Genomic DNA, 21,375 nt, shown 5'->3' with positions numbered 1-21,375 from the left:
AAGACCAAGGCCACTCTTTTGAAGACAGAAAAGTCCACATTCTGGACCAAGAGGACCAATGGTTTGAAAGAGTCAAAGAAGGCATGTATATTAAAATTGAATGGCCCTCTCTATTCAATGTTAGGGGGGAGGGTCTATCTCCTGTTTACAACACAGTCCTTTCAGCAGTTCCAAGAAGGTTCCACCCTATTCAGATTACTCTGATGGCATAGATGAAGCTCCAAGTGCCCTCAACAACTCTCAGAATGAGAACTAACGACCAGATGGCTGCAGGGAATATAAATCCTTCTATTCTCTACCATTGAGGCAGAACCGAAGATGCTCTTGGTTGAGAAGCAAAATGCCTTAAAAGAAAAATGAAGTCCAGTTGTCTTTTGGGGAAAAAGCATCTTTGGGACAGAAAATACTGGTTTTTCGCACACGCACACAAAGAGATGGCTACAATTAGCCAGAAGACAAAAAGAAGCCAGGAAAACCATAGAATGGTTGGAACAATCTATCAATTGTTGTGTATAGCAACTTGATAATGGGTAAAATGAAGTCCCTATTGAGTTTGAGACTGTGGACAATATATTTTTGTGCTAAACAGAAAACTGCCCTTTTAATAGACCAGACTATTTTGTCCAAATGGCCCAGTATTCTCTAGTAAGGGCTGTAAAAATCATTGGGCTTTCAGATTTGTATAGGGATTATTTCTTGTATAAATCAACTGCATCTTTCAAATTTTGAGGCTAATGTTCTTTTATATCAGTCATTACTGTTCAAGCTGAACAAGGTACTAGCTACAGTAATGCAAACATGCCAGAGATATAATCCATTATAGTCCATCACAATATAATAATAATAATAATAATAATAATTTTATTTGATTAGCCGCAACCCTCTCCCGAAGGACTCGGGGTGGCGTACAATCAAACAGATAAAAAATACACATAAGACAAACATATATACCAGAGAACAGAGACATATACATATGTGCATGGAGGAGGATGGACTTAAGTGAAAGACAGTTAAAAATACAATTTAAAATCCCCTAATAAAATTACCAAATTAAAAAACCCATCAGGAGCGTTACGAAGTTATGGTCGAGCCAGGCCAGCTATTTGGAAAAGGTGGGTCTTGAGCTTGACACGGAAGGAGCGGAGGTCAGTAGTAGTCCTAATATCCGGGGGGAGGTCATTCCACAGGGCTGGGCCCGCCACAGAGAAGGCTCTGCTCCTAGGCGCCGCCCCATGGCACTGTCTGGTAGACGGCACCTGGAGAAGTCCCTCTCTGTGCGAGCGGATGGATCGTAGGGATGTATGGGGCAGAATACGATCCCGCAGGTAACTAGGTCCTGAGCCATGGAGCGCTTTAAAGATCGTAATCAAAACCTTGAAACGCACTCGATAGACCACAGGAAGCCAGTGCAGCTCGCGCAGGAGAGGTGTCACATGGGAGTACTTGGTAGTCCCCATAATCACCCGCGCGGCCGCATTCTGGACCAACTGCAGTCTCCGAGTGCATTTCAAGGGAAGCCCCATGTAGAGAGCGTTACAGTAGTCCAGGCGAGACGTCACCAGCGCATGGGTGACTGTGCGTAAGGCGTCCCGGTCCAATAGTGGGCGCAATTGGCGCACCAGGCGAACCTGGTGGAACGCCCCCCTGGCCACGGCTGTCACATGTTCATCCATGGACAGCCTGGCATCCAGGAGGACGCCCAAATTGCGCGCCCGCTCCACGGGGGCAAGTTGAATGCCCCCAATGGCCAGAGATGGAATTATCTGGTTGAACCGGGGGGCCGGAAGCCACAGCCACTCCGTCTTGGAAGGGTTGAGCCTGAGTCGGTTGTCATCCATCCAGACCCGTACGGCTTCCACACACCGGGACATCACTTCGATGGCCTCGTTGGGGTGGTTCGGGGTGGAAATGTACAGCTGAGTATCATCAGCGTACAGATGATATCCCACCCCGAAACCACGGATGATCTCACCCAGCGGCTTCATGTATGTGTTGAACAGGAGCGGCGAGAGGACCGACCCCTGTGGCACCCCACAAGTAAGGGAGCTTAGGGTCGACCTCTGCTCCCCTGCCAACACACGTTGCGTCCGGCCGGAGAGGTAGGAGCCGAACCACCGCAAAACGGTGCCCCGGACCCCCAACCCCTCCAGTCGGTGCAACAGGATACCATGGTCGATGGTATCAAAAGCCGCCGAGAGGTCTAATAGGACCAGGATAGAGGAGCAACCCCTATCTCTGGCCCTCCAGAGATCATCTACCAACGCGACCAAGGCCGTCTCAGTGCTGTGCCCAGGGCGAAAGCCGGACTGGCGCGGGTCTAGATAATCATTCTCCTCCAGATGACGTGGGAACTGAGAAGCCACCACACTCTCTACAACCTTCGCCAAAAAGGGAAGGTTGGAGACAGGACGATAATTGGCCAGCTCCGTAGGGTCCAGGGAAGGCTTCTTGAGCAAGGGTCTCACCACCGCCTCTTTCAAGGCGGCCGAGAGAGACCCCTCACCCAACGAAGCGTTCACTAGGCCCAGGAGCCAGTCGCGTGTAACCTCCCAGGAAGCCAGTACAAGCCAGGAGGGACACGGGTCCAGCAAACATGTGGTAGGTCGCAGTCGTCCACGCAATCTGTCCAAATCCTCGATGGCAACCAAGTCAAACTCCTCCCAAAAAGGTTTCTCAAGACTCGCCACTGGCGTCTCGACTGGGCCACTGAAGGGGACCCAATCCTTCCGGATTTGAGCGACTTTATCCAGCAGATATTTCCCAAACTCCTCTGCTCTACCCTGTAGAGGGGCCTCCCGCGGCCTCTGAAACAGAAGGGAGCGGGACACCTGAAACAGGGCGGCAGGGCGGTTCTCTGCGGATGCAATGAGAGCGGCACAATATCGACGTTTGGCCGTTCTCAATGCCACTAGGTACGTCCTTAAATGGGCTCGTACCTGTGCTCGGTCCAATTCGGATCGGGAGGATCTCCAACGACTCTCTAGGCATCTCTTGCGGCGCTTCATCACCCTTAGCTCCTCGGTGAACCAAGGAGCCAGGGTGGATCGTTGCCGCCGGAGAGGCCGCAAAGGCGCCACCCGGTTCAAGGCCCCGGTAGTCGCATTATTCCACGCGGCCACCAGGTCCTCTACCCGAGGGCGGGTCAGGGCTGCAGGAGGTGGCCCAAGCTCCGTCTGGAACCTGTCTGGTTCCATCAAGCGCCTGGGGCGGAACCATCTAGTGTTTTCCGGTTCCACCTCCCCGCAGCGAGGGGTAGCACCAGGGAAGTCAAGTCGGAGGAGTGAGTGATCTGACCATGATAGAGGAGTGATGGTTAAATTCACTCCTCCCAGATCACTCAACCACTGGCGAGAGACAAAAACGAGGTCCAAGGTGTGACCTCCCTCGTGTGTCGGGCCCTGAATCATTTGAGTCAGGTCCATGGCTGTCATGGAAGCCATGAACTCCCGAACCCCCTCTGATGCTTCTCCCACCGACAGCAGGTTAAAATCCCCCATTACTAAAAGTTTGGGGGTCTCAACCGCCACCGATGAGATTAGCTCGAGGAGCTCAGGCAGGGTCGCTGATGTATGGCGGGGAGCCAGGTATACTATCAGCAGGCCCAACTGCCTCACAGGGCCCCATTTCACAACAAGGGAATTTCTCATATTAATGAAATTAAAATACATTACCTTCACTTTTATTCTTTTCATTTTGCTACGGTCAAACCATCCTTTGAAAAGTTTTTGAATACAGGTCGCAGCTGATTCAATTTTTTCCTGTGAAGGAACTTTTCGGAGTTTTTTAAAAGCTTCAAATATGTCTAAATGTGGCCCAATCCTTTTCACTTTCTCATTAATTATATTTATGTGTCTTCGTCTTCTAGGGAAGAGGAGGAGAAGGGAGGGAGGAAGTTAGGAAGGCTTTGCTTTAAACTAAATGCAATGCTTAGAATAAATTGCAATAAACATGGAAACAGTGGATAATTAAACGTTTCAATACAAGAGAGTGGAAAATGGCTGGAGAATATGAAGCAATATTTCTATTCAACCTGTGGCTGTAATCCAAAGAGGCACTCAAAACAATGCAGTTTTATTCTCCCATTTTTATCTCTAATACAAGCAATAGAAAACACAAATGGTTCCAATTGGGGTTCAACACACTGAAATAAAAATTATGTATGTTAATGCTTTAGAAGACCACCCGCCATACCACACAGAAACTGTAAAAGAGAGCTTCACGCATTAAAACCTGTATGTTTAAACTCGCATCTTTTAAAAAGAAGAGCCTCAATTTTGTTTTGTGCATGTATGAAGTGTCATAAATTTACCGAGAAAAACAGCAATGTGAGAGTTCAGATAGATTAAGGAATATTGTGCAAAAGAAAGATATATTTGTAAGGAATATTGAAGTCTTTTTCTGAATTAAATGCATCTGGCTAAGGTAAACAGCAACAGAAATATAACCCATTGATGTATTGGTTTAACCTGTTCTTTGGAACAGATAGAAAAAAACATTGAAAGAAAGGAAAAGTGTGTATGTATACGTATGTATGTATGTATGTATGTATGTATGTATGTAGGTAGGTAGGTAGGTAGGTAGGTCGGTCGGTAGGTAGGTAGGTAGGTACGTAGGTAGGTAGGTAGCAGGGGTGGGTTCCTGCCAGTTCTAACCTCTTCTATAGAAGAGGTTCCACCACTCACTGATTGGCTGGCTCACCAATCGTCCCGCCCGCCTCTAAGAGTCCTATCTAAACCTTAAAGTCTTAAAGCTGTCAAGTTTGAACACCTCTGGGGGTTTTTTTCTAAAGGGTTAAAGGTGCAAGGGTCTTGTAACTTGACAGCTTTAAGACTTGTGTGCTTCAAATGCCAGAGTTTCTGAGCCAACATTTTGGTTGCTAAGCAAGAGCGTTGTTAAGTGAGTTTCACCACATTTTACAAGTTGACCACGCCCACCCAGTCACATGACTGCCAAGCCACTCCCACCTGGTCACATGGCCGGCAAGCCACTTCCACAAAGCAGGCCACACCTACAGAAGAGGTTCTAAAAAATTTTGAAACCCACCACTGATCTCCACCATGTGATCCAAGTGATGCTGTTGCTGCCCTTTCAAGGGGCCTGAATCATGTAGGGGCCTGAGTGGGGGACAAAAGTCTTTGGTTGAATGCTGTTAAGACCAAATAGCTTTGGGTGCATGAAGCTTCAAGATATGGGACTTTAAGAACGTTAGTTCTGGATGGGGTTGCACTAGCCCAGGCAGACCCGATCTGCAACCAGGTGCTTCTCCTGGACTCACGATTCCTGCTCAAAGAGGCCAGGAGAACTTTTGCACAACTTCATGTTGACCACAAGTGGCAGGCTTTCCTGGATCAGGAGCCCCTGCATTTAGCCACTGAATCCTTGTCCATCTCATGCTTGGACTATACTTGAAGAGCATTCAGAAACTGCCATGGGTACAGAGTGCTGCAGCACTGGCAGTTCTTGGGGCTTTAGAATGGTCCATGTTATACCACTGCTCTATCAACTGCACTGGCTGCCAGTTTGGTTATCAGCTTTAAAGTTCTGCATAGCATGGGTCCAAGTTACTTCAGAACCACGATCTCACCCCAGTGAGACTGACCCAGCTCACCTATGTTGGCAAAAGAGGCATGCTGGGGACCTTTGGACAAGGAATTCTGCTGCCAGAAGAAGAGCCTTTTTTGCTGTGGCTCCTGTCCTTTGGAATATCGTACCCCCTGAGGCAAGATCTGCTCTCACCCTTCTGATATTTGGATCCCTGAAGGTCTGGTTCTGCCAGCTGGCTTGGGGCCCCAATGAGGGACTAAGAGTGGTTGATGGATGAAGATAAAATCCCATTGTACCAGTGGTGGGTTTCAAATTTGTTTAGAACCTATTCCGTAGGTGTGGCCTATTTTGTGGGCGTGGCTTAGCGGTCATGTGACCGGGTGGGAGTGACCAACTTGTAAATGTGGTGAAACTCAATTAACAATGCTCTTGGTTAGGAACCAAAATTTTGGTCTCAATTGTGATCATAAGTTCTCTTCCTTTTTCTTTCTTTCTTTTTCTTTCTTCCTTCCTTCTTCCTTTCTTTCTTGTGTCTCTCTCTCCCTCTTTCTTTCCTTCCTTCCTTCCTTTCTTTCCTTCCTTCCTTCCTTGTGTCTCTCTCTCCCTCTTCCTTTCTTCCTTCCTTCTTCTTTCTTTCTTGTGACTCTCTCCCCCACTTACTTTCTTTCTTCATTCCTTCTTGTGCCTCTCTTTCCCTCTTTCTTTCTTGCCTTCCTTTCTCTTCCTCTGTCTTCCTTCCTTCTTTCTTTCTTTCTTTCTTTCTTTCGTCTCTCTCCCCCACTTATTTCCTCCCTCCTCCCTTCCTTCCCTCCATCCTTCTTGTGTCTCTCTCTCCAACGTTCTTTCTTTCTCTTTCCTTCTTTTTCTTTCTCTCTTTCTCTTTCTATCTTTGTCTCTCTCTCTCTCTTTCTCTCTCTCTCCCTTCCTTCCTTTCTCTCTTACTCTTTCTTTCTCACTCTCCCCCCCCCCCCACACACACACACACAGACACATACCTTCCAGTTAGCGAAAATTTCTGTTTTGCCAGCTGGGAGGCTGGCAAAGAAGCCTCGTTTTGCCTGCCGCTCGTGGCACTTCACTTGCTGCAACTCGGACAATGGGGAGGTGGGAGTAGCGCTGTCCGGGTTTGAGGAACGGATGTTCCTTCTGCTCAGCTTACGCACTTGAAAAGACCCCGCGGTTCCACATCCACAGCTGATCCCTTCTTGGTCAAAAGGGCGCCTTTTCGGTCCCAGCTGGGCGTCTGGAAGAGAGTGGCCGAAGTGGCTTCTCTCTCCTCCTCCTGCAGCCGAAGGAAAAGCCCCGGGGAGACGGGCTCCGCGCGCTGCAGCCCGGCGGAGCAGCGTGTGGAGCCCGTCTCCCCGGGGCTTTTCCTTCGGCTGGTAGGAGGAGGAGAGAGACGGACTCCGCGCGCTGCTCTGCAAGGCTGTCGCAGCCGATCCTCCGCTGACCCCTAAAGAAGAAGCGGTGGTGGATCCTGTTGCAAGCCATCCAGAGTTGCATCAAAGTCGAGATGGACAGCAAATAAATCTAATAAACAAAGAAAAAAATAAATCTCACTTGTTACGTGTGCCTGAATTTGTGGGGGGGGGGGGGGAGCACAGTTGTTATTGAGCTAATGTAAAAAAAAAAACTATTGGACAAGTTTTGTATTAATAATGTATTAAATACATTAGTTAATTGTGTAAAATATTACTTGATTTTCCAAAGCTATACTGGATTGTGAAATTACAGTATTTTTAATTAGATAAGATGAGGAAGTTATTCCTTAGGTCTTGGAGGAAGAGAACTTGAAGCTGAAACTATTAATTTCTGAGAGCATTTTACCTTCAAAACTTAAATAAATGTGTCCAATCTGGATTCTCCCAAATGTTCTTTTTTTTTTTTTTAGTAACCAATTATCAATTATTTCTGGAATATGACTATTTGATTTTTCTTTATTCCATTAGGAAAGAACTTAGATGTTTTACCTACAAATGAAACTTAAGAGTCATAATTGTTTTTATATTTTCAGAAATGAGAGAAACATTTTTTTCTCCTTAGTCTAGAGCAGGGGTGTCAAACTCAAGGCCCGTGGGCCGGATGCAGCCCTTAGATCTGACCTGTGGGGCCACCCTGGAAACAATGAAGGGTCGGCCTGCAGTGCCTCTGCCAGAGAAAATGGGCTCCCAAGCTCCATTTTTTGCTGAGACGGACTCCTACAACCCTCTTCCAATAAAAATGCAATCAGCCCTCCCGAGCTCCATTTTCACTGGCAGAGGGTTGCAGGAGGCCATCACAGTCAAAAGCAGAGCCTTTAGAGCCTGTTTTTTTCTGGCAGAGCACTTGGGCTACCACAGGGACCGACACAAATGATGTTGAGCTGGCCATACCCATCCCAGCCCCCCAAGATCAAACACAACCCTGATGTGGCCCTCAATGCAATCGAGTTTGACACCTGGTCTAGAGTTTTTCTTAAACCCTTTGAGTAGCAAGAGGCTTGAGAGAGTAATGTCAGGCATTACAACAGGCAGTGTTGTAAATCTCAGCTAAATTTAACCCGTTAGTCAGGGATTGATTTATTTGGCCCCAGATGTGATTCAGAAAGATTAGTCCCCCTTTACTGCCAATTAGAATGAAATTATGTATGCAGAAAATCAGTTTACTCTGGACTATAAAAGTCTAAGCCTATACAGACCTAATTCTAGAATTTTATTTTTCTTCCAATTCTGAGTTAATGGATGCTTGCCTATCCTCTTGATGGCTTTCATAAGCATTCACCAGATCTATGTTGAACTACTAACGACCTCCGCTCCTTCCGACAGAAGCTTAAGACCCACCTGTTCCAATTAGCTGGCTTGACTGATGTATAGTCCCATCTTTAACCTCCTGGCAAACATCTTATTGTGTAATTTTAAAGGGAAATTTTAATTATATTTGTATTTTAATTTAAATTTGGTACAGCACATTCTACCTCCTCCGTTTATATGTTTATATGTTTATATATTTATGCACATCTATATTTTTTATCTATATGGTTTTTAATATGTCTGTACACCGCCCCGAGTCCTGTTTAGGAAAGGGCGCGGTTTATAAATAAAAGTTTACTTACTTACTTACTTACTTACTTACTTACTTACTTACTTACTTACTTACTTTTAAGTCTGAAAACTATTGATTCCTTCCTCGCCTGTTTTTTTCCTTGCAGCTAGCGCAGATTAGGAAACCACAACAACTTCTGCTAATTAATAAGTGCCAAGGTGAAACAGAAAATTAAGGGGGGTAATGTGCATTGTCACATCACAATTCATAATATAATATCATTGAAAATGTGCCTCACAGAAAATTCACATTTTTATTCCATCAAATCACCACTCATGACAGGAGGAGCCATACCTGCATATCAACAACCCAAGGGAGATTTGTAGATGCAACTCAGAATTATCACAGCTGCAGCTGATTGCAACCAACAGAATAGTTATGGCCTGTGAATTGATTAAATGCATGTGTCGTTATTTTAACACTGACTCATAAACTGCCCATGTTTCTGCCTTCTGATTTACATAATACAATTATTAATGGAGATATTGCTGTAGTTCAAAATTTCTGTTATAAACAACAACTTTCCAAGAATATGGTAGTTCCACTTGCAATAAGTACCTAAACCAACTACTTAAACTAGTGCATGAATAATTGCTCACTTCTTTAACTCTGCAAATAGCAGCAGCAAGAAAGCTAGTATATGCTGTAATCTTTATTTTTTTGTGCATGCTTCTTTCTTAAAGCTATTTTCCCCACTTAAAAAAACCTATTAACTCTACCAAACTGGCCTGACATTGTTACATCATAATCACTGGGGATTAAGTCTGAAATTTTCTTTGTTCTGCCACTAGGAAGGGCCTAGCTCGATCCAACCATAGTTTTTAGGTTGTAAATATTTCTACATTTTTTAAAAAATGTAGGTAAGATCATATGGATTTCTCCTTTTTTGTTTTAAGTTAAATTATTAAAACTTAATGAAGTATGTTATATAAGAAAACAGAAAGTTACAGAATGAATTTCCTTAAGTGGTGTCTGCATTCCTCATTCTTTTCTATAATTCTTAAACTATACTGTACATTTTACTAACTGGAGCAATCTTACATACCTCCTTGGGCCTTTTTCGTCTTGTTATTTCTACTAATCTTGCTTCATGTTGTTCTCTGCTGAGCATCGTATATGGAACTGTGGTATCTGACATCACTCTTCCTCTCCAGTCTTCATATATTTCTCCTATTGCAAAAATCAATTTAGTTTGCATCACTAAAATAACTCCAGCAGTTTTTGAATCAACACACTGGACATATTCACGAAGAAGATATTCAAAAGCAAAGCATGCATAGGAGATGCCATTTTCATGATAGCTAATTGGGACATTTCCAAACCTTTGGTCTAAAAATTATGTTCAGTTCCTCTTTTTCACTGATGGTCTAGGACAGGGGTGTCAAACTCAAGGCCCGCAGGCAGAATCCGGCCCGCGGAGTGCTTAGATCTGGGCCACAGAGCCACCCTGGAAACAGTGAAGGACCGGCTCATGGTGCCTCTGCCAGTGAAAACAGAGCTCCATTTTTGTTGGCAGAGGTTTGTAGGAGGCCACCCCTGTCAAAAAGGGAGTTCAGGAGTCCATTTTTGCTGGCAGAGCTCTCGAGCCACCACAGGCTCCCCCTGACATAAGTGATGTCAACTTGGGCACACCCACCCTGGCCATGCCCACCTTGGCCCACCAAGGTCAAACACAACACTGATGTGGCCCTCAATGAAATTGAGTTTGATACGCTTGGTCTAGGAATTAGAGCATCCCACCTACCCACCCCAAAAAAGTATACTAGACATGTGTCTTTAAAGAAATACAATATTCAGCATTAGAAGCAAATAATTTCCTGTGGGATTTCACTAATCACTACTAAAGCTTTTAGTAAATATACTCTTTACCTTCTATATAATAACCAAAATTAATATATTCTTACTATCCCTTATCTATAGTTTTTTATTTCTAGATGCAGAAAGTAAATACATTTGTTGTCATCAAACAGCTTCCCAAATAATCCAGGCTTAAAATTAATTTCAAGGAAAATAAAAAAGAAATGGGTTGAAATTACCGCATGAATTCTGGCTCTACATCAAGAAAACAAAGAAGGGTCTTGCTAATCCACAAACATCTGGCAGAGAAGTCAATAGAATTAAGGAACAATTACCATAGCTATGGGAAAGACATCCTATCTTATTTATTTATTTATTTATTTATTTATTTAGTCAGTCAGTCAGTCAGTCAGTTAGTTTGTCAAGCATGTACAAGATAACTGGTATAAGAATAAACATGGACATGAACAAAGGCAATGAGAACAAATAAATGGGGACAGCAGGACTGAGATGGTAGGCATGCTGGTGCACTTATGCACGCTTCTACTGAACTCTTAAGAATGGGGTGAGGTCAACAGTAGACAGTTTGGGACAAGTTATGGGGGTTTGAAGATGTAACAACAGAGTCAGGTAGTGCATTCCAGGCGTTGACCACTCTGTTGCTAAAGTCGTATTTTCTACAATCGAGTTTGTACCTTGAGTTTGTATCTATTGTTTGGCCATGTATTTTTGAGGTTGAAGCTGAAGTACTCAGCTAAATGGCTTTAAATAATTCCTCTAGAAACTTCCAATTTCTTTGGAAAACAAAACCAGATACTGAAATATGATAAAATAAAAAATTTTCATTCCCCATGCAATTATATGAAGAATTGAAAAATGTTAACGGCAAAAGCCAAGTCACAATGTATTTTCCTGGATTATACAGTACCTGGAGGGTTTGAACTGAAATTTCTTCATCACTGTAAGTACTATACTCAAATTGAATTAGTGTTATCTCCACTGTTTCACACCCAAACAGAGAGATCCCAAGAATTCAGTTTCTGGGATCCCTGTGCCCTTATAGGAACAAGACTCTTTTAGTAGATTTGGCTGGTGACTGATGATAATACTGCCAGGGTAGGGGATACTTTCCTGGATAGGGAAAGGTTGATAATCTCATAGCATTGAGAAAAATGATGCAGCATTTCCTTTTTGAAATTCCACAAATAGTTGTGTTTTTCAGTCCATCTGCAACATTAATCCACAATACTTATTGTGACATCACTTTCATCCCCAAAAACCCAATTCCTGTTTTTCAAACTATACAATCTAGACTGAGGGATTTTCTCAATATAGACTGTATTTGTTATATATACATCAACAAACCTTGAATCAAAGCATCATGAAAGGTGTTAATTTGTACACAGTATATTTAACCAAAATTGAATGTTGAAACATGAATACTGTAAGCAACACACCAGCTTCCAATATTTTTATTTTCAATGAATGGTCAATATATACTGTATACTGAAAAATAAAATTATGGATCCCTCATGAATTCTGAGATACTTCATTATGTATCCACATATTATTTCAGAAATGTGAATATGTTATTAAAACATGAAATTATATTACTGTTACTGGTGTGACTATAGACTGCATGGCCTTTGCAGTTTTTAATATATTTTCTTTGCAACGATATTTTTCTTATTTTATTCAAAATATGATTAATTCCTATTCTGACCTTTTCTTTCCCAGTTTAAAATTTTGCGTGGCTAGAGCTGTAATCCTTGAGAGTGTTACTTCCAGCAAATCAAGAATGTACTGGGAAGAACAAACTGATCTTCACTCTAATCCTTCCAGATCCTTTAATTCAAAAATTGGGTCTTCTTTTCATAAATGTTCACAGCAATTGGGCATTTAAGTTTAATTTTTAGAAAGATCAGGTGAGAGGATTCAATTCAAATATCAATTACTTCAATAATATTGTCAAAAGGAGGAAATTTAGACTATTTAGAATGTATCGATCAAATATAGTTAAAAAACCAAAATAATATCTCTGTAATCCCATGTAAGTAAAACTGTATCTTTAAATTATTTCTTGAATTATTTTAATTCCTTTTTCTGATAACTTAATTCTGATAATAGCATCAGTTTTAAAATACACTTTGTTATGTTTAGTAAATATTGACAGTGTAGTCAATCTCTTACCCAGCTTTGGTGTTTTTAGGTATGCTGATAATCAGGATTTTTTATCCTATTTCTCTCTCACCCATCCAATCAAGTCACTTCTATGAATGCTAAAAATGGTTAGAATTTACTGTCATAGGAAATCAAGGTATGAACTAGGGAAGAATAAACATTGCGTTTGAAGACTTTTTTCTTTCTATCCCATCTCACACAATTATGTCAATAACAAAATATTAATATAAAGTATAGTGATATAAAAATAATAATAAACCATTCTAGAATCACAAATATGTGATCAATGTGCCAGTCAGTTCCATACAAAGACTTGCTGGAATAGAATTGATTATATCTGCTTGCAAAATTCAAGAACAGCTAACTGTACCACAAAGGAAACTGTACCACATGGGGCATGCATGCCATGCCATGCATGCCCCGTGCAGTGGTGGGTTCCAGATCCTGGTGCAACCGGTATGGTGCAACAGGGCCTGGCGTCCATCACATGAGCGCATGTACACACATGCAGCACGCACATGCATCCTTGTATCTTGCAATGCTCCGTGACGCCTCTACGATGCTCCAGCTGCTCGGCAGAGCATTGCGCAGGTGCCGTATGCTCCGTGGCGTGCACAGAAGCACTGAAGAGCTTAAATACATTTAAGAACAGCAGGCGGGTGAGCCCTCTAGAGCACCGTACTGGAACGGTACCGGGTGCTCCCGGCAGGCACCGGTACACCCGTATCGGGGCGTACCGCCTGCAACCTACCATTGGCTCCATGTATGTTTTCCAGGGAAAAATCCTTGTAGAGCCTCTCCTTATATGTCTAGACCAGATGGATAGATTTGACTATGGCAAGCTATTGTCTGATGCATCGTAAGCTGTACCACATTGGGTTTTAAAGGTAATAAGCAGTTCCCTGAATTGGTCTCAGAAGTCTATTTGTAAACCAATGCAGTGATTTCAAATTTGAAATTGGTCCTACTATCAATCTAGCTACCATATTTTATACCAGACCATCATTAAAGGTAGCCCCACATAGAATACAGAGGTTCAACCACTGGTATCCAAGCTGAATTACCCTTGGCAAGATATCTTGAGGACTTCTATATCACAAACCCTCTTTCAGGAGTAGCACAACCCATTCAGAATATATGCTAGGGCCATTGTTATTGGATTATCCAACTGTTTACTATGCATGGCCTTTACAAACATCCATAGCACTGACCAAGTGCTTAACTTAAGACTGGTCATGCATAATTGAATATCGTCACATACTGACAGAACCTCATCCCAAACTAACAGTTTACTTTTTTCCAACAGTTAGGTTAAGGGTAAGAACGTTGATAAGAAATGGAAAATAATTGCCAGATTTAATTTCCTCTGTACAGTATCATGTTTCCTTTGCTTCAAAATCAAACCAAATCAAACCTTCTGCCTGTGTTAGAATTGTGATTACCTATCAAGAAGCAATGGTTGCAGTAGAATCATGGATTAGTGAGCTACACTAGACCCTTTGCCAAGACATGGTGGATGATGTTGCCCAAAGCTAAAAGCTCAGAGACTCTAACACAAGTTCTAGGATGAGATACAGGCCATTACTGAATAACTAAGCAGTCAGTGTACTAGCAATAGCACTTGATGATAATTATTATTGCATGAAGAAGAACTGTCATTCATCGACAATTACAGTGTAAGGACTGTGATAGTGCCCATGTAGGATTGATATGCAAAGATAAACAGAGCACAACCATGGACACCAATTAATAGTTAGAAGACATAATGCAAACACCTTAATGTCATAATACATGTGCTGATTCAAACACGTTTTCAACTGGGCAAATGTGAGCATCTTAAAATTATATTTAAGCTAAATTTAAAAGTGCTAGGGAATTCCTGGAAGCTTGACATTCAGACAAATCAGCCGTCATTGGACAAATAAAAATAAATAGACACTTTTATACATCATTCAAAAGAGACAACAAAAATCTAAGAAGGAAACAAAAAAGACCAGAACATATCTTATCCAGCAGCCAATACCTAGAGAAGTAGGCATTAACACCAAACAATCAAGCAGAATGTATGTGTGTGTGTGTATATATATATAGGGTTAGGGTTAGGGTTAGGGTTAGGGTTAGGGTTAGAAATCAAATCAAATCAAATAAATAAATTATGTGTGTGTGTGTGTGTGTGTGTGTGTGTGTATGTATTTGTGTTACAACCCCTGGTATGCCCAAATATGGGAGGGAGCTCACTACTCCCCCTTTCTGTCCTTCGGCTCATTACAGAAGACTCATTACAGAAGACTATTTATCAGCACAAATACAACACACACACACACACACACACACACAGACATACATACATATATATTCATTCATTCATCAAGGAACTACCAAGGACAAAGTCATAAATCCACCAATACCATTAGGAAAGCTGCTGCATATAAAGCAAACCCCCATACTCACTAGCACTGATGATGTTACCTAGTTGGATAATGAAATATCTGCCAGAAAACCAAACTTAGAGAGCATCGGGGATTCCACAGTAGAGAGATTATTCACCTCAAAATCCACATTGGAGAAACTGATGCTTTTTCATTGCTCCACTGTGATATCTTTGGCCATAAAGGGAATATGTTGGTGAATGTGTCACTATTTATACATTTATATTATGCCAAAGCTTTCTTCTGCTTAGGGACACATAGAATTGCATTGCAAAAACTGCAGGTGACAACCTCCAAATCCCACCCCTGACTGGCCTCACCCATTCCATCCCACCCACCTGCCCTTCCTGGAAGTCTCCACATGGCCCGATTTGGAAGTGAGGTAAGTAAGGCCATAATGTTAGCTACGGGCTCTCCTGAACATGGGCGAACCCGTAGCAGCCCACTCCTGTTCCACTCATACCAAGACCTGCATTTGTTGGAATCTATATTTCCATTCTATGTTAGTCGTTATTTCTGAAGTTTATTAGGATGTGAGGCTCTGGACAACCTAGATTGGGATAAAACTAAAATAATGAATCTGAGGTATCACTAAAAGATGGGAGAATGTCTACTTCTATACTTATATTTCTGTTATAGTTACCTTACCTAAAACCTTAGTTGGAAATCTTTAAAGCAATTAACCTTGCATGGCCTAGATTAGATTTTCTAAATTTATTCTTTATGGTTTTGCCCCATTTAAAAGTAATATCTTTGTAGCCGATTTTAACCAGAGTGATATGAAATTGTATCCATGTCTATTGAGCAAAAGATGAAGTCCAGTCTCCTTTTTTTCTATAATGAATCCATTGAGTAAAAACAATGCACTTCCCTACAATATTTTTCTTTCCTCATCCATCCAGTCAGATAAACATTTGTTAATTTATTAATTTCATGCTTTGATTTCCATCCCTCTTTACAGTGGATATAAAAAATAAATACTGGCAAAAAAAAATTGAAAGGAAAACTCTTTTATAGTTCATTTTCAAAATAAAATTAAAGTATCCATATTATATCATCCTTATGTCATATGTACAACAGTGACCTACCCATTGCCAGCCTTACTGGAGAGATGTAATAATAGCAATTATTTCCAGTCTCTTCATTACACTTATAGACAACTTTCTATTAATTGTAGTATGGCATTATGTAGCCTAGAACCCATTCATCCAAAAAAGTACTTTTCTCTGTTGTGATTCCTTTTAATTCTCTACTAATTTCCAACTCCAACATTTTGTAGGTTCTGCTAATATATTTCTTTCTCCACTTGGACGGTATTGTTTGCGCTCACACACAGTACATACACACCCACAAACGCATGTGCACACACTCAACTCTCCAATTTTTTTAAAAAACAAGGTTTTTAATTTTTATTACAAATTTTAAGATATTTTATAAACAAAGTGTTGTCTAGGTTTTCCCCCTTAACATCCCATTATTTTACATCATAATTCTATTTCAGCCATATTATTCTCTTTCCATATTTTTCATCTGATACTTGCTTTTTTTCTTAATACATAAACAGTATCATTAATTGCACCTTCAAAGTTAAACCAAATTATCATTTCATATTCCATCTGTTGGTTTATTTTACTATAAGTAGCACACATCCTCAAATTCAGTTTTTAGACAATAAGCATTTAATTTAATTAATTATCTACAATTAATAATGTTAATATAATTTCCTTATATCTTAGTTAACTACATACTGTTAACAGTATTAACACATTTCACTTTAATCTACTAATATATCCCTTCTTTTCCTTCCTCCTTCTCTAACCATTTTCTCTTGATCTCTCAAAAATTCCACTTCTTTTTGATTCGCTTCTTTCCCCCCTTTCTCCTAGCTTCTTCTTTTCTTTTTCTTATTTTTAGAATTACTCTATCTTTTCTTCAGAATCCTTTTTCTCCCTTTTAATTCTATTGTTCTGGTAGTTTTCTCCAGGGTTTTTCCCAATCTTTTCCCGCTATTCACTTCTTTGCTGTTTAATTGTTTCTTTTTGGGGAGACATTCCTCCTTGTCTTTTTTTTTTTTTTTGTGCCACTGTAAATCCCAGTGAAATCATCTAACTATTTTTCATTTTCAGTCCCTTTTCCTTCCATATTATCTTCTTGTTCTTCATTTGAGCCTTCTTTTACCCCCTTTTCCTGTTCTGAGTGCTCCATCTGAATTCTGGTTTTTGCTTACCATTTAACTTTTCACATGCATTTTTAACATATCAAACAGTTCATCTTACATTCAGAGTTCCATGATGCCAGATTAACTAATTTTACATTTTTTTAAAAAAAAATTCTGCTATATCACATTTGATTAAAACTTAAAGTCCATGCAGTCCCTTTTTTATTTCCAAGTTCTAAAGTCCAATTCCAGTTTTAGTCCAATCCAATCCAAATTAAGATATTTTTTCCTTCCACAGCTATGGAGAGTCAAATCAAAAACAATGTTGCAAAAACAAACACTCCTTAAAAGTTCTCATGGCATCAAAGTATCTTTTCCTGTAGCCAAGGTCAATTTCTGCAGCTGTTACTTTCACTTTTGTTCTTCCACTAGATCTTGTAATATTCTCTTCTCCCCTGTAGATGGCTCTCTCTCCACACTACACTCTGACCAGCTGGCCATCAAACATTGCCAAAAACCATTTTTAATCCACACAAAAGAAAAAAGGGGGGAGAGAAATTTTCCCCCTGGTTCTTTCTTTTAGTACCTTCAAAGCCAATTATAACAACATAAATCTTCTGAGGCTTTAGAGTTTTAACCTCTGCTTTATCCTTCTTCCTCCATGAAATTTCCTGACTGTCAATTAGCCGCTAATTTTGTTCTGGGACTCTTTTTAAAACCAAATTTAAATGTTCTTTTTATCTTTGAGTTGGCCACTCACTCATCCAATCCAAAACTCTGTTCTAACACCGCTCCTGTTTAAAAAGTTTAGTTCGGTTGCCCCAACTTTAAAGCAGTCATTTGAATATGGCTGCTGTCCCCACTGTCAGTTTGGAGATCTTTTCTCCAACCTGCCGAGGAACTTGCCAGTTCTTCTGGTTGTCCAAGATGCTTCACCTTCTTCCCCATCCCTTCAAGATGGTTCTGGTCCGAAGACCCCTGATAGCGGTTTGTCCGGTTGGATTTTCACAGGACTCATCGGAACCCACTATTTTCCAACTGGTCTCGTTGTGATGCTTCCGGTTTCCAACCCCCCCAATTTTTAAACCATATTGGGCATTTTCTACCCAATACTCACCAATCACAATTCAAGTTTTTTAAATTTATTTATTTACTTATTTATTTACAAAATATAAATATATGAAAGATATATACAATCCAATTACAGGTGGGGTGACCGGGGTCAGGTGGAGTGATGTAGACTGCCAATTCAATCATTTCTTCTGTTCTCGCTCATTTTATTCCTACCTATTCTTACATGTTAGCTCATAGAAAAATGTTACTCCAGGTTACATTGATTCAGAATATCAGAACTTGATTTTTCCAAAACTTAGTTCTGCTTCTTCCATTCACTGGAACCAAATGTTCTACTGTCACCAAGATATGGATTCCCACTTTAGCATGTACCCCCCACCCGATAATGTAGATGTCACCAATTCATACTTTCTTAATTTATACCAACATCTTTACTTCCATGTTAACTGTTCACTAGCTACTAACCACAAAATCAAAATATTGTCATTGTTCCATCACATCCTTCCATTTTTCCTTTATTTCATAGATACACAATTTGGCATACACACACATATATAAACATTTTACCTTTGTTCATTAATTCATGGTCTTTACCATTTACAATATTTTCTATGCCTTGGTCACCATAAAATGGACCATGCTTGAGAAATTAACTTTCAGTTGAAGTGTGTATTTGATCAGTCAACCTTTTACTGTAGTGCTTTTTTAGTAATACAGAGAGTGTGCATATTCCCAGTTTTAACTGGATCTATAATAAATACAGTATTTCCTGTTGCTTTATTATTATAAGTTATAATTACATTTACTAGTACTGTAGTAACCGTACTAGATCATTTTCACATACTTTATCCAATATGTCACAAATGTAACCAAAGCCCAGTTTTACTCCTAGATGTTAATACTTTTCTATTCAAGCTCTAACCTAAAAACTACTTGCCAGCCAATTACCCTTTTTCCGTAGTCCATCAACTATGTGGTACACATAGTGCTATATACTTTCCTATTCATCCATGCACATGTGTATACACATTCTTTAATATATTTTACATATACATGCTAAAAAGATAACATCAATTTTCAGCTGTAGATAAGCATTCAGCTATTACCTATACATTGCATGGCATAATGCAGTTACTTGATGCTGAAACAGCACCAAGAATGAAGAGCAAGAATAAATAATTTCCACTGTGAGTCAAGCATATCATAAGGATATTTCATTTTAAATTGCAAGGCTACTTCCTTTCAGGAGAGGAGGGGAGAGGAGAGGGGAGAAGAGGGGAGAGAAGAGGACGCATGAGAGGAAAGGAAAAGAAATACAGCTGAAATATGGAGGGACTGAATTTGTCCCTTGTTTGTCTTGTGTCAGCTCCCTTTGACCATACGAATTGGGGCAATCATGCTTAGGTGAAAGAATTATTATCATTCAACACTGTACTATTTTTTGTGCAAACTATAAAATCATAATCTGTAAGATTCTGCTGCATGATAATTTGTGAGCCAAAAGAATGCTTAATTCTCTGTCTGGTATGATTCATTTAGCCAAATGTTCTATCTAGCAGTAGTACTAGGAAGTTTTGGTATATTTCTGGCTCTGTCTGGAAATGCCCTGGATTAAACCTGAAAATTTCTATTTGCAAACATATTTTCTCCTCCCTGGAAATACATAAAAAGTACATCTGGGGAAGAATTGAATGAGCATATAATCTCAAGATAATAATTGAGTCATTATAGATGAAAAATAGAATTACATTGCTTTTGCTATATGACCGTTCTCAAATAAATATATGTTCTCAAGTACTGTTAAAGTATAAAACTGTACATATTTGAAGAGCTTGCTAATACATATGCTATGTTCCTGTAGGTTGTAGAATTATTTATATATTGCAATAAAACTATTAAAATTCCCAGGGTGAAAGGAGACACCTACCTATAAATCTTAAAACCTACAATGACATAATAAGACTCATGTTGCATTTCTCTTCCTGCAGAGAGAAATGTTCTTAAATGGATTAACAGAGTGCAGTGATGTTATATTAAATTATAGTTATTTCAAATTGAACACAACCGTTAAAAATAATAAAGATTTACCTCTCTGATTTCTTGGAATCCATGATTTTTCAGGATCTCTCATTGTGGAGAATCCAAGTAAGTTGCAATCAGTTGGACTACATTAAACAAAATAAACACACACAAAATATGTTCCATTTCATTTAAACATTTTTCCAAGTAATTCCATCAGAGAAGTAACTAAATAAAACAATATATTGTGCAGAAAAAGTGGCAGTCGATCTATCTGTCTGTCTGTCTGTCTGTCTGTCTGTCTATCTATCTATCTATCTATCAATTAAATTGTATACTTCTAGGCATGTGTTTTAACTTACAAAACTGAGTTAATTAGCAGAATGCAAAAGTGTTTAACCATATGGTTCGTGCCAAATGTATAGCATTTTCTTTAGGTTACCATTTAATCACAGATAAACTACTTAGAATTTTTCATATGATTTTGTTAAAAATATTTTATTGTGAGTGCAAATCCCTTTGGAGTGTAGCAACACAACCTTAATGGATGGAACCATATAGTAGTCTGAGAAGTCATCGCTAACACTGGAAAAATTAATTTCATCACTATAAACAGAACTGGATAATACTCCCTGGGCATCATGAATTACAGTATGACAATTTTTGAAACTGCCTAAGGCAGAGCTATCAAACTCCTGGCCATGGGCCAGATATGTCGTCCCAGTTTAGCAGGGGGGAGGAATCCCAATACGTCATGTGATGCCACCATGATGATGTGGGCTTGACACCCCCTTTTTAAGGGATCCTTTTGTTATCATTTCTTGACAAATGCAAAACCACTTGTAGAAACTAAAGCGGCCATCCTCCAGTATAAGATGGATATAATACATTTCTTTTCCTGCATTAATAGAATTGTGGGAAAATAGAAAACAATCCACTGGTTGTGTAAAATAATATAAAAATGTAAATCTGTCATTAAGCACTGTGAACTAATAAGATCATCATAAAGTAAAGATCATGTATTAATTGCTATTTCAGCAGTTTAAATGCATTACCCAATTGGAGGTAGTTCATTTTTTCTCTTCTCTAATT

The sequence above is a fragment of the Natrix helvetica genome, assembly GCF_964273705.1.
Source record: "Natrix helvetica genome assembly, chromosome: 5".
In the NCBI taxonomy this organism is placed as follows: Eukaryota; Metazoa; Chordata; class Lepidosauria; order Squamata; family Natricidae; genus Natrix; species Natrix helvetica.
Note: the sequence above shows the minus strand (reverse complement) of the source record.